At 32.7% G+C, this 14,813-nt stretch overlaps 1 protein-coding gene across 12 annotated transcripts in view; it reads right to left on the bottom strand.

Moving 5' to 3' along the window:
* ADGRL3 (adhesion G protein-coupled receptor L3) overlaps positions 1–14,813 on the bottom strand; it is a 982,472-nt gene that overhangs the window by 633,554 nt on the left and 334,105 nt on the right. The gene's annotated exons all lie outside the window — the stretch shown is intronic.

Below are 14,813 nucleotides of genomic sequence, written 5' to 3'. Positions count from 1 at the left end.
AGGCCCTAAATTACTGTAAGGGGTACTTGGAAATCGTTAGGGCTTATGAATTGGGTCCAAAAAAATCACTTAACTATTATATCTAACTCCTAATAATCCCTATTTTCAGTTGATGGCTTGGTTTACAAGCTTCTCAGTTTTACCTTTTAAAATATATTACTTAAATATGAAATGTGACTAAAATAATACTGAATCCATAAACTAGGCACAAAAACCAGTCTGATTATCATCTGTCAAGTCTCTGAATAAAATAACAGAATTCTATAATTCCAAAGTTGGGAGGTATATAAAATGTCATTTAGTTATAACTTTAATAAAATCAGAGGTAATTTCTAAAATATCCTTGATAAGTAATGATATAGTCACCACTTCAAAGATACATGATTGCAGTCTCTTCTAATTTTACTTTGAAAATAGCAACCTCTTATATTTGTGTAGTTTATTCATTTTGATTTTATTGTGATAGATGGTAGAAGGTGTTTGTCTAAACACAATTTCTGCCAATGTATTTCACGATTCCAAAGAAGTTGTTTTAAGATAAATATAAGAATAAAGGATAGGTATTCATATCCATTATGTTATAAAATAGTGTGATGCTATTTTTATTAGCTTCTGTTTTTTTTATAATTACTCTTTTTGCCTCGTTTATATTTCTTTTTGCTTTTAATCCATAAAACAGTTAGACAAATATAGTTTTACAAAAGTGTTGGATGGCTTACCATGCCATATGTTACATTAATTTTTCTATTTTTCTTTCTTTTTTTTTATGCAGGGAACTTGAAAAAAAAGACCATTTATTAGGCAATAAAGACTTTTCTAAAAATGTGGAAAAGCAGAACTACTAACTATATCATTTAGACCACTGAATTAATAAATAAAACTAGTTGTTCATTTTAAAAAGCTATTATAATATATAAATAACTAATCTGATTTTTTTAAAAGGAAGAAAAAACTAAAATTATGTAAAAAGTTTAAAAAGGAAAACTCATTTCAAAGGAGTAGGAAATAAAGGAATAATAATACTTTGGACAGGTATATGCCTCCAAAACTGATAACTTGGACAGGTATATGCCTCCAAAACTGATAACTTAGGAAGTGAGAGAATACTTACAAAAATATAAAATACTCAGATTGATATAAGAAACAGACTATTTCAGTAACACAATATCAGAAAAAGAAACCAAATGAGCCCTAAGGGAAATCCCAAGGGTGGAAAGAGAACAGGGAAAAAGGGAACAAAATGATCACTTTTTCAGATATGATTATTTGCTTAGGAAACCCTAAAGAATAAAGGGAAAAGTTCATTAAACAAATTAATAAAATCAGTAAAGTTATAGCATATGAAATAATTATACATAAATAATCAGATTCCTATATGCCACCATCAACTAGGAGGAAGACCAAGAAGAAGAAATTTCATTTAAAATAACCTCATCATGTCCCAAGTCTTTTCTTCTTCAGACTAAAAATTGCCATTCTTCCAGCTTTTTCCAGGTCTCCCATGGTCTTCAATCCTATCACCATCCTGGTTATTCTCCTCTGAATGTATTTCATTAGAATAGATAGAATGAATGTATTTCATTCTATTAATGTCTTTCTTTTCCAAAAGTGAATCTACCAGACAGGATACATTGGAATTATCAATCAATCAGCATTTAATAAGTGCCTACTATGTGCCAGAAAATGTGCTAATCACTAAACTATCATCTATCTTGTTCTAGATAATCTTGCCTTTCTTAATGAAGTCTAAGGTTGCATTAGCTCTTCCAGTTGCAATATCATTGTTGACTCTCAGCCATTCGTTCTCTGTGATTTCTTGTCTTCTTTTTTGCTCTTTTCAGGTATTCCTTGCTCTTTGATTTTCGGTATCAAACTTTCCACAGAGCTCTGGTCTTTTCTTTGCAAAAAGTTGGAAGTCTTCTATTTTGTTGAATGCCCATACTTTCCCTTGGAAGTATATAGTCAGTTTTGCTGGGTAGCTGATTCTTGGTTGGAGACCCAGCTCTCTTGCCTTTCTGAAGATCATGTTCCATGCCTTACGATCATTCAGAGTAGAACTTGCAAGGTCTTGGGTGACCCTGATTGGCATTCCTTTATATCTAAATTGTCTTTTTCTGGCTTCCTGTAGGATTTTTTCTTTTGTTTGATAGCTTTGGAATTTGGCAATTACATTCCTGGGAGTTGTCTTTTGGGGGTTTAGTGTAGAAGGTGTTCTGTGAGCTCTGTCAGTGGCTGTATTGCCCCCTTGTTCTAGAATCTCTGGGCAATTTTCTTTGATTATATCTTGTATCACCATGTCCAGTTTGGTGTTTATTTCTGGCTTTTCTGGGAGTCCAATTTTTCTTAAATTATCCCTTCTCCCTCTGTTTTCCAGATCTATCACCTTGTCGGTGAGATATTTTATGTTCTCTTCTAATTTCTTGGTATTTTGGCTTTGCTTTATTGATTCTTGCTCTTTTACACGATCGTTGTCTTCCAGCTGCCTGATTCTGGCCTTTAAAGCCTGGTTTTCTTTTACAGTTTGGTCAAACTGGTTTTGTAGATGCGTGAATTTCTTTTGCATTATTTCCAACTTTTCCTCCCAGAAGGCTTCCATCTTTTTGGTCATTTCTGATTCAAATTCTTCATAGGTTTGTGGAGAGTTTCCATTTCCTTTGGAAGGTTTTGGAGCATTTTCTTTTATATTATCTTCTGTCTGCTCTGTCTTTTGTATTTTGGCTCCATAGAATGTGTCCAAAGTCGCCCCTTTCTTCTTATTTTTCTTGGTATTTTGGGGCTTCTGTGGTTCTGTGGAGTTTGCCATTTCTGAATGTGGAGGATTAGTTTTTCTTGCCTCTGTCTGGTGTTCAGAGGCAGTCCTGGGCAGATGGTTCTATGAGCTTTCCCTGGGTTAAACTGAATATGCCTCACTCCAATTTTTCTATTTTTCAATGAGATTAAAGAACACTTTTTTTTCTTCCTAATGATAATTTCATCTAGTTCTCAAGTAATTGCTTGGTATTTTGATTGCTACAGTGGTAAATCTACACAGTAATTTAGATACTATCATTATTTTTGTGACATTGGCATGGCCCAAACATGAGGAATGAATACAGTCTCTTTTAAAATAATTGACTTTTTAATTTATTTTATATTAAATTTAAGATTTCATTTTTAAAGTAGTTTCTGGTGTGCAATTTCCTAATCAACACAGAATGGCACTTGCTCTTCAAGTTCAAGGCTTAAAGAAATGCTTAGAAGACTTGGAAATAAAATGCTTTGCCCAGGGTCACCTAATTTGTACATGTTGAAATTCATGACTTGAATTCATTTCTTTCTGCTTCTCCCTTTTCCCCAAAAACTTGTGTGTGTGGTTATCTTTCTATAGTGTGTGCATTACACTCTCCGTGTGTGTGTGCGTGTGTTAGTAAATCAGCTTACAGGCAGATGTCTTTGACTGGAATTTATCTAATTACTGTCTCTAATTAGGTTATATCAGTATGATATCAAAATATCAGTGATTTCTATTGATTTGCATTCTGTTCCCTTACATTAAAATGATTGATGATAATAATTTGTTAATTTATCAATTACTTGAGATTTTCTAAAGACAGCATCAATTCATATGAAAACAGGGATGATTTTGATTTATTTTGGTCATAATTTATATGCTTAATTTTGCTCTCTTGCACAATTGGGAGCATTGCCATGTGAATTGGAATGAGATTGCCTGAATTCAAAAATTTAAATTGAAGGGTAAATTTGATTAGTTTCTCTTACTCACTTAAATTTCTTCATTTGATGAAGAATGCTGCTCCAGATGAATGATTCCATGGTAACTTAGGATCTGTTGTAAGAAGGAGATTGCAGCAATATATCACAAGGACCAAACACTATAAATAGGAGGATTTTATAACAGGAATGTAGAGATGGTTCAATATTGGGAAAACAATCAGCATAATTGACCATATCATAACAAAATGAATAGAAACCATCAGAGATATGGAAAAACTAAGAAAATGTAATATCCATTCTTTAGGAAACATAATATTGTGATAAATGGAGCTTGCCTTAATATTACAAGTGGTGTTTTTCTAAAACCATTAGCAAGTATTATCTGTAATGGAAAAAAAGTTAGAAGCCTTCCCCAAAAGATCAGAGATGAAGCCAGGATGGTCATTATCATCACTATTATCAATGTTAGTTTAAATCTATATCCATAAGATAAGAATTAAGGAAAAGTAGGGAATAAGGAAACAAAATTATAACTGCAGATGATGTGATAAAGTACTTAGAGAATTCTACAGAATAAGCAAAAACATCTAGTTGAAACAATTACCAACTTCATCAGTTTCAAAATAAAAATAAACCCATTAATAAGTCATCAACATTTATATATGCAACCAATGAAATTTAGCAACATGTCCATTTAAAATAATGTCAAACAATATGAAATATTTGGAAGTCTACCTGCCAGAACAAAGTCAGGAATTATATTAACACATCTATAAAACACTTTTCACAGAAATGAATAGATCTAAACAGCTGAAGAAATTTTAATTCCTCATGGATAGGCCAAGTCAATATAACAAAATGGACTAAATCTCAACTCACTAGAGAAATGCAAATTATAACAATTCTGAGGTACCACCTCACACATATTAGATTGCCTAATATAATAGAAAATGAAAATGGCAAATGTTGGAAAGGAAGTAGAAAAATTGGGACAGTAATACACTATCTGTTGGGTTGGGTTGCAAACTGATCTAACCCTTCTGGAGAACTATTTAGAACTATGTTCAAACAGCTATAAAACTGTTCATATCCTTTGACCTTGAAATACCATCACTAAATCTATATCGCAAAGAAATCTAAGGGAAAGGAAAAGATACATGTGCACAATGCTCATAGCTCTTTTTGTGATGCCAAAGAATTGGATATTGACATGACACCTATAATTCTGAGAATGTTGTATATGATTTTAATGATATATTTTAGTAGTATGAGAAATGATGAGCAAGATGCTTTCAGGAAAACTTAGAAAGACTGATACGAAATGATGCAAAATGAAGTGAGTCAAACCAACAAAACATTCAGCAATATTGTATTAGCATCAACTCTAAATGACTTAGCTATTCAGATCAATGTAATGATTAAAGATATTTCTGAAAGACTTGCAATGAAAAATGCAATCCTACTCCTTAGGACAGGAGAGGGAGAACTGATAGAGCTTGAGTACAGTTTAAAGCAAACTTTCTGTCCACATTCTTTTTGTTGCTTTGTGCGGCGGGGGGCAATGTGGCTAATATGAAAGTGTTTTACATGATTTTTCATATAAAATTGATATCACATTTCTTGCCTTTTCCTTACATAAAGAAAATAGCTTTTTCAAGACTCAAAAATAAATAAAAACAAAATAAATAGTACATTTGAAATTAAAAAGTAAAAACACTTATAAACCAATTTTTTATTAGTGTATTCCAAGGAAAAAAGCCATTTTGCCTCACCTGAAAGTCATACCATAATTCTATAAACAAGAAAAACAAAATAAAAGGACCCTGTGGCACACTGAATACAGAGCTAGTCTTGGTATCATGAAGAATTTGTATTCAAATTTTGACTCTATAATTTCCCAAAGTTGTATGACTTTGAACAATCACTAATTTCCTGGTACCCTAAGTAATTCTATAAGAGTATAAGTTATACATGAGTTGATAATATTCACTAAATGAATTTCCTTATATAATACAAATTCCTCACACAAATTAAAATCTTAGGTCCAGATCCTTTTTCCCCACCCTAAAACATGTATATATGTATACATGACTAAATAAAATGGAAAAAAAAAACGTTTTAGTATTGAACATCTATAGCAGAGGTTCTTAACCTGGAGTCTATGAAGCTGGAGTATATCCTGAATTCTATTATAATTTGATTCCTTTATAATTCTTTGTTTTTTATGTATTAGAAGACATTACTCTGAGAAGTGGTCCATATGATTTACCAGACTGTCAAAAAGGGTTGCAGGACACAAAAAAATTAAGAGATTCTTTATTGATGTGTGGAAATTTATGTTTCAGAAACATAATAGCTCTCCTCCAAAATATTTTTAAATGATTGGCTAAAAAGTCTTATTATCTGGATTATATTTCTGTCCGAATCTCCACTAACCATGAAAAATAAATAGCATCTATTTTCTACTTTGGAATGTATCTGTTCTTCCTGGATTTTGCCCTACTAGCTCCTCCAAAAGGCATGTAGTCACCTCATTATTATTAAGAAAGTCAAGAGCAATAGTAGCAATAGTAGTAGGAGAAGCAGGAGGAGCAGCAGCAACAGCAGCAGTAGTGTTTATTGTTGTTGTTATAGTTGTAGTAGAAGTAGTGGTGGTGGTAATGGTGGTATCGAATGAAATTGCTTTTAAATTTCACCAAGTTCTTCATATTTACATTCCTTCTGCAAGTCATTTAGAACACATAATCATCTTTTGGGTTTTTATCCATGTTTGATAACTCAGGCCTCTATATTATACCTTTCCAATTGGGATGCATTCAGGAACAATTTTGCAGAGAAAATGACTGTAAAATGGGTAAGGATATGCTTTTGGTGCATAATAATAGGTAATATAACTCTAGAGCTGGAAAAATTGTCAACGATAATTTATTCAAAATTCTTCATTTTATACATATAGGGAACAAGGATAAGAAAAGCAAGTAATTTATTTGAATTTTTACAGTTATTAATGCTAGCCTCCTATACATTAAGTCATAACATAGTGGCCTCTTATTGCCTTGATTATTGATTATAGTTTTCTGTTTGGAATTTAAAGTTCTTGATAATCCCATCCTTTCTACGGCTATAGGCTTTGTATACTTCACCTTCATTTACACACTCTCATATAGCCATATTAGAACCTGCTTGCAAGTGAAACTCTCTCTGTTTCTGGGCCTTTTACAGGCTTTTTCTCATATCTGGAATTTCTCCCTCTTCAGTTTCCAATCCTTGGTTTCCCTGACATCATTTAAGATTCAACTTCAATTTTATATTCTTTCCTAGTCCATGCCAGTAGCTAGATACCCCCTCTCTGATATTTCCTTCCTTTTACTCTGTATGTCATTTGTATGGGCCTTTTTATGTACAGTTTATTAGAATGTGAATTAAAGAAGGCTAAGGACTATTTTTGCATCTCTTTGTATCTTAAAGTGTCATAGTGACTAGCACAGAATAGGCACTTCATAAAATCTGGTTGACTGACCAACAAGAATCCTAGCTTACTATATCATTGTTCTTCCCACTATAATATGATAGCTCATAAATCTTGTCTTGCTCTGCAATAATATAAATGTTTTCTATCATTTTTTTTCCAATTAGGCTTGACACAAGAATTCATGATCATGGATGCCTAAAAATGGTAGAATATAAGAGTGCATATTTAATGACAAGGAGTACATTTTTTAAAACATACCAACTGATGTATATTATAAGGACATTTTAATTCCAAAACTCTGCATTGTAACAGGTAAGAATTATTTATATCATATAAATCAGACACACATATTTAAAGTATTTGTGTAATCTGAAAGATCAAAGAATCACAATAAGGGGTACAAAGGCAATGTGAAAGTGCAAGAATCTCTGCTTATGTGTTCTAAGATTGTTTACAATTAGTTTCAAAGATAGTTTTGTATTCTTTGTACTTAACATGTTTATAAAGAAGGACAATTAAATAAAGGCTTGCAGAAAGCACAAGGAAGCAATGGAATATGTATCCTTTTGGACTACATGATCAATTCGATTTCTGCACTTTTTTCCAAGATCTAGTACAGTGAAGCTAATGAGAATTCAATAGGGTCTGCCCACAATAACCTCATGTGTTATTACCAAATAAAAAATTCTTCAAGATCATAAAAATGGAGATATTGTATGCAATACAAATTACTTAGCCTAGCAAACACTGGACATTTTAAAGAGTACTTAATCTCTTAAAACAACAAGTTAAACAGAGCCTACATTACAAGTCACTATTTCACTATGAATAAAACATGTATTCTGTGAATCATATAGTAAAATGTAATGAAGGAAAATGCATTTAAAGCAATGTTCTCTCACTAATGCAATCTTATCTGAAGTGTAAAATAAACCAAAAATGATTTCAAATCATCAGCTTTTATTAAACCATATGCATACATGAAAATAGGTTTGATAACATATTTATGATTATATATGTTTTTCGTATATGTATAACATCTGCTTTCTCTACACATATACATAGCTGGAATATATGTATAATATATATATATACATATATATATAAATTTCATCTATTCAGCATTAATGAAGCCTTCCTTGTTACTACTAAAATAATTAGCTAGAGGCAATTTCTTGGCACTATATGCATTTCCCAAATTTCTTTCACCTAGCCAAAAAACCCAAAGTGATTGGTTTTAAATCTGAAATCAATATATCTTTCAAAGGATGTGAATATTAAGAGAATCTCCAGCAAAAAGGAATAGGTTTGCTAGAGAAAATTTCATGAAAAAAAAAAGGAATCAAGACAAGGAGACATACATGACTATGTAAAAATAAAATGTTTGTATATGTTCTTACCTATGTGTAATATTAAGGATAAAGATTATACATGTGATTTCATTAGTGTAAAGAACTTCTGAATCATGAAATTCCTCTTACTAATACAGGTCAACAATAACTTGGCAACTTTTAAAGAGTTACCTAAATAAAGTACTGAGAGTTTTAGTGACTTGACCCAGCGTCACACATTCAATATGTATCAGAGACAGGAATTAAACACACAGTTATTCCTGGATCTAGGGTAAATCTTCAATCCATGACACATGATTGTTTGGTCATATAAGTCACATCTGATTCTTCCTAACACCATTAAGGATTTCCTTAGCAAAGATACTGGAGTGGTTTGTCATTTCTCTCTTCACATTACAGATGAAGAAACTGAGACAAAAAGGTTAACTGACCTGCCCAAGGTCACAGTGCTAATAAAATGTATTTGGCCAGTCTTTAACTCCTGACTCCACGCCCAGTGCTCTAGCTGTTTTGCCACCTAGTTGCATGGCACATGTATCTGTGTATATATGTATATGTACACAAATTTACAAAACCTAAAAATGCACTGACTTTTTTTTAATACCTTACACATTACAACATTTGTAGTTATTTCCTGGTATTCTATTAGTAAAATAATCAGTGACTGGTTGAATAGGAAGGAACAATCTCAAAGAAACACGGGGAATTTTTTTTTCTGTTTTCATTCAGATTTTCATATGTAACTTACATAAGAAACCCATGGAATTCAACTGAATATGACAACACCTATATTCTACAAATCTAAGGATTAGGGAAATTTCTAAATGTTTCTGACTAGGCAGTGTGCTGCACACATAAATCAGTAGGTTATTTCTTAGGATACTGAAGAGGAATCAGGCATGTTCTGAATATGATCTATGGTTCTCATTGTGTCCAGGGGAATGGTGTGCAACTAAAGGGCCATAAGGCAAGGAGGGAAAAGCAGGCAGAGAGCAAAAAATTCACACAGAGAGACAGAAATAGATACACATGGTAGTGAGGAAGGTGTTATCAATTTATACCATGTTGCACATGCATTAAATCCTCTAAGATAATTTCGAAATCATCAATTAACAATAGCCAGAACTATGTCTAAATTCAGCTATTATACAGCAATAGATATAGACATGAAGATGTAGAAGTAGAAATATGAACAGAGAAAAAACATAGATAGTTATACAAATATTGTGTGTATGTAAACTACAACTGAAAAGAATATGTATATTATATAAAAGCAATTACACATAAATATTTATGTACACATAATTATATATATAAGTATTAATCTACTTACTTTTAAATGGCTAAATCAAATTTTAGTTAGCTTCTAATATTATAATTTATACAACCCTAATCTTGTAAAATATGTTTTCCACGGGGAAAAGTTTTACATTAGTTCTTTTTTTGCTTGTTTGCAAAACAAAAATGACAAAACATCAAGCTACTTGGACTCATATATTTCTCAGATGTATATTCCAAATTATAATGTTTGGAAATGAATTTATACATATCCCTTTTCACAAAACCATCCATTAAAAATTAAAATCATTGACAAACATAATTTTATATTCAAGATACTAAAGCCAAAAGAACATTTTTCAAGTAAACCTTCTGTGAGGCAAAATAAAGGGCCTTCTACTTGGCAGGAGTCTCTTGTTTTATGGACTCAGAGACCTCTCTATAATTTTCTGTGTCTGTTAGGATGACTTTCAATTTACATAATACTTTAAGATAAATTTTGTCTTTTTTAAAAAATGTTATGGCTGTTGTTGTTGTTTTTTAACTAAACTTTCCCATATGGACTGCATTTTATTTCATTTGGAGTTCTCAGCACCTGGCACAACTCACATTTCTTTGGGGTACAGCTCGTTGAATATGTATGTGAATCTATGAAAATGGGAAAGTTGTAGAACATTGCCTTACAAGCTTCTGAAATTTGTAGACTCAATATCTTCATTTATTTACCAACTTTTGAATTCCAATATTAGTCTTGCATCATCCATATAGTCACTATCAGAATAAGAGGGCTTAGATATGTTTTTTTTCCTTTTAATGAATTAAAAACACTATCAGGAGAATACTCTTGCTGGCTGCTTCTCATTTTTGTGCTATTCACACTGAATGCGAAGCCATCAGGAGATTTCATTCAGGCTGTGTTCTAAGGAAATTAATTCATTTTGCAAGAAGCTGAAGGTATAAAAGCCCTAACAGGAGGCTGGTAGAGGGCACCTGGATAGGAAGCAAAGGCCTCTCACTCAACAGTCACATTTTCTATCCCGAAGCTATACCACCCCGTCCTTGGTTAAACTTTACCTAGACTAAGAACAATAGCTTTTTTGTTTTCAGCTTCCCAACATACAAAACTGTAAGTTTGTATTTTAAAGGTTTTCACATTTAAATATTTTAGAAGGAATGCTAAAGCTAGCTCCATGAGAGAATGCCAAAAAACTAAATTTTAACAAACATACCCATACAAATACAAGAGATTTGTATTGCTTGTAAATAACATAACAAAGTTTATTATTATCCTATTGTTCTCTGGCATTTTAAATGTTATATTTATATACTGCTTATTCTGTGCCAGACAATGTTCTAAGGGCTTTATAATTATTGTTTCTTCTGATCTTCCCAACAACTCTGGGAGGTAGATGCCATTATCTCATTTATGGATGAGGAATCAGGCAGAGAGATATGAATGACTTGCCCAGGGTCACGTAGGTAGTAAGTGTCAGTGGCCTGATTTGAACTCAGATCTTCTTTAGTCTAAACCCACAATAATCCACTATACCACTTAGCTTCCCTTAGGAACCAGAGCAACTATATTTATTGACATCATCTAAGTCATTCATCAAATATATAAATAGTTTTAAAATTAACCCAAGCATATACCTTTCAAATTTTGTTTTTCAATTTTAAGTACTTTATTTCTAAGAAATATATATATACACATGTCTATATATATATAGAAATATATAAAATATATTATCAACAGTGATTCAAACAGCATTCTTTCCCATACCATGCATATTGGTATTAAATTGTATAGACTTTCATGAAACCAATTACTCTAATACTCAATTAGACCTGGTATTTCAGATTGTAGTCCTTTTCATTCAGACTACAATCATTGTCTTGCCTTCCTCTATCTAGGGCAGTGATAGCAAACCTTCTGGAGACTGTAAAAAAAAAAAAATTTTTTTTATTCTTACTTTCTAAAATTTTGTATACATAGATTTTTTTTGAATTTTGATACTGATTTTGAATTCTTCTTTAATATAAATATGCATATATAAAGGGTTTATATTTTTTCCCTTAATTTTTTCCCTTTTTCTTCTTTTGATTTTGATTTTGATTTTATTTTCATATTGTTTTGTTTTTCTTTTGAATTAACTCACACACCCCCACAACTAAAACTTGAATCCTCAGCGGGACTCAGTGTTTTTTTCAACACTTTCTTCAGGGGGGATTGTATTTCATCAAATCCAAGATTTAAATTTTGTTCGAGAGAAATCTTCAGAGAAGAAGCTTGCTAACTAACTGAATCCAGAGAATGAACTGTTTGCAGAAAGATATCTAAACCTTTTCACTACAGGAAGATCCAGAATGAACCTTGGGGTGTGGTTGATTGAACATTTTTTTGAATGTACACTCTTATGCCAAAGGGGACTGGCCCCTAATAGGTTTTTGTCAATGCGCCCAGCAAGACATTGGTTTACTGTCTTTCTCTCTCCTCTATTTCCCCATATTTACAACTATTATAATTGTCCTCTTAGTGGAAAAAAATTTGTATACACTTATAGTTAGAAATTTTTGGGGTGCAGTATGCTTATGTTTAGTGATCAATTGGGGAGACTAGTCTCCCAATCATCATCAGGGGGGATTGTGAATCTTAAAAGTCTCCATCTTGGTCTAGCACCCAAAAATTGTGCACACCCACACTACACGGGCATGCGCTAGTCAATGACAAATCAGAAATAACTAACTGCCCACCTGGGCTGTCCTAAGCCAAGCTAGAGCCAACCATTGGATTTGTGAGACACAGGAAGTGAGGTAGGGAACAGCCTCTGAGATTCGCGGAACTTCCTGTGGGGAGAGCTAGAGGGAGTTGGTGTTAGGAGCTTGAACAGAGAGGATGCCCGCAGACAGCTTTCCTTCAGATCGGTCACGTGAGTTAAGGACTGATTCTTTCCACCTGGGCCTTTGGGCCTAAAACTCCCTCTGCCTTGGTCAGAGGTTGAGTAGTCCCTTTCCCTTTTCTCTTCTCTCCTTCTCTCCCTATCCTTTTCCCTACTCCCAGTGTGATTAAACCTCCATAAACTCCATTTTGACTTGAGTGTTTCATTTTAGGAATTTCATAAGTAAATTCCTTGGCGGCCATTGTTTAATATTACATAAATCCTGTAGCCACACTTTAACCATTACAATATTATAAGCTCTCCCAGAAAGCCTAAAATTTCTACCATTACAAGACCAAGAGCCCAAACTGCACCCTCACACTTCATGTGAGTTGCCTCCTTACCCCAGACAGTGTAGTGGGGAAATGCTCCCATTGGGCTGCTGGGCAGAGGGCTGGGTGATGCAAAAAAATGTCCCCTTCTGCTACACATACCCTAGGTTTGCCAATACGGATCTAGGGTATAATTCTTGTGCACTGCCCCTTTTACAGGTTGGGGTAAGTGGTATGTTGCATCATACTAATTTCTTTTGACATTAAGAGTATTCAATGGAATACAGAGGATGACTAGGATTTATCTTTCCTTGACACAGGACAAACACAATTCCACTTTTTGCTCTTACCTTACTTTAACAACTTCTACTCCAATTTTCCTTTTTGTCCATTATTTATAATGTATGACAGCCTAATTGCATTCACCATGAAACAGTATCATTCTTGAGTGATATCCACCTTTAATTCTTTGGAAACTCTGGTGTTCCATCACTTATATACATATAGGATACTAGAATACTGATGTTAAGCAGATGAGCCCTTCTTTATAGAAATTTTAGGTTATTAAAGGAAGACTAAATTTTCCTAAAGAATTTTTTTCTCTTTTCTTTATGTTTAATTCTGAGCCCAATGTAAGTTCAAAGATATGAACTGACATATAGATCTATAGATTGTCTACAGACAATCCAATTTGATGTCATCATCTGGACCACAGGTATTTTTTCCCCAATTTGTTCAGTTTATTTTTCCTATGTGGATGGTTAGGTCAGAATCTCTTGAGTATTTATGGTCCTTATTTAGAAGCCTCTGGAATTGTTTCACACCTCAATGTAGTTAGAACATTGTCATCTCTAAATTAAAATACATGAAGGACCTCATTATCTATCAAGAATGGATTTTTAAGTTGAATGTAGTGCAGAATCTGCTCCATTACGGTAGCTAACAACTTTGGAAAGTATACATTTTCCTATTTTATGCCCTGCCATAAATTAGTGACCAGAAAGTCATAAAAATACTTAAGTTGTTATATCTTTAAAGGCATCTTGAAAAGAATGGATACAATATGTATGAGATACCTTTTGGAAGAAAAGCCAATTCTGAATGACTACTAGAGTAGTAGGATGAAATAGGCTAACCAGAAGTGACTGGAGATAGTACTAGTATTTATAATTTCTATGATGATGACATCATTACAGAATAGATTTTTGAAAATGGGAAACACTTTTTAAAGGTACCATCTTGTTAAAGTGGGACTTTAATAAACAATTAAAATAAAGGTGAGCTGAATGGACAAATAATTTTTTTCACCAAATGATTATTCTCCAGGGTTCTTTTGAACAAATGGAAAATATAACTGTCTTCCTCTATACATAACTAAAATTAGATGTATAATAACCTGTGGAATTCACCATGTCATCCCAATTTCACTCTAATGCAAAACACTATTAATTTAGGAAATGTTATCTCTAGAATTTTATAGTAAAATATCTTTCATCTTCAGAACATTCATTAGAAAAATCATATATAATTTTCTAAGTGAAATTTGGTCTCAGCTAACTGTTTTCTTATTAAGAGAGACCCTCTTTAAATTACCTCTTTTTAGCAAAATTCTCTAATAAAAAAGGATGCTGAGTCCAAAGAAATTGAGAAAACTGCTCAAGAGACTATAGGCAGTGTTTTTACATTGAGTTCAATTTACTCATTCTTTTTCACAAGAAATGGAAACTGCTTATTCTTTCTAAACAAAACAGTTATAGATTTTTGTGTGTATGAGTGTATTACAGATGTT

The sequence above is a fragment of the Monodelphis domestica genome, chromosome 6 (genome assembly GCF_027887165.1).
Source record: "Monodelphis domestica isolate mMonDom1 chromosome 6, mMonDom1.pri, whole genome shotgun sequence".
NCBI lineage: Eukaryota > Metazoa > Chordata > Mammalia > Didelphimorphia > Didelphidae > Monodelphis > Monodelphis domestica.
The sequence above is the reverse complement of the archived record's forward strand: the minus strand, read 5'-3'. Positions and strand labels throughout refer to the sequence as shown.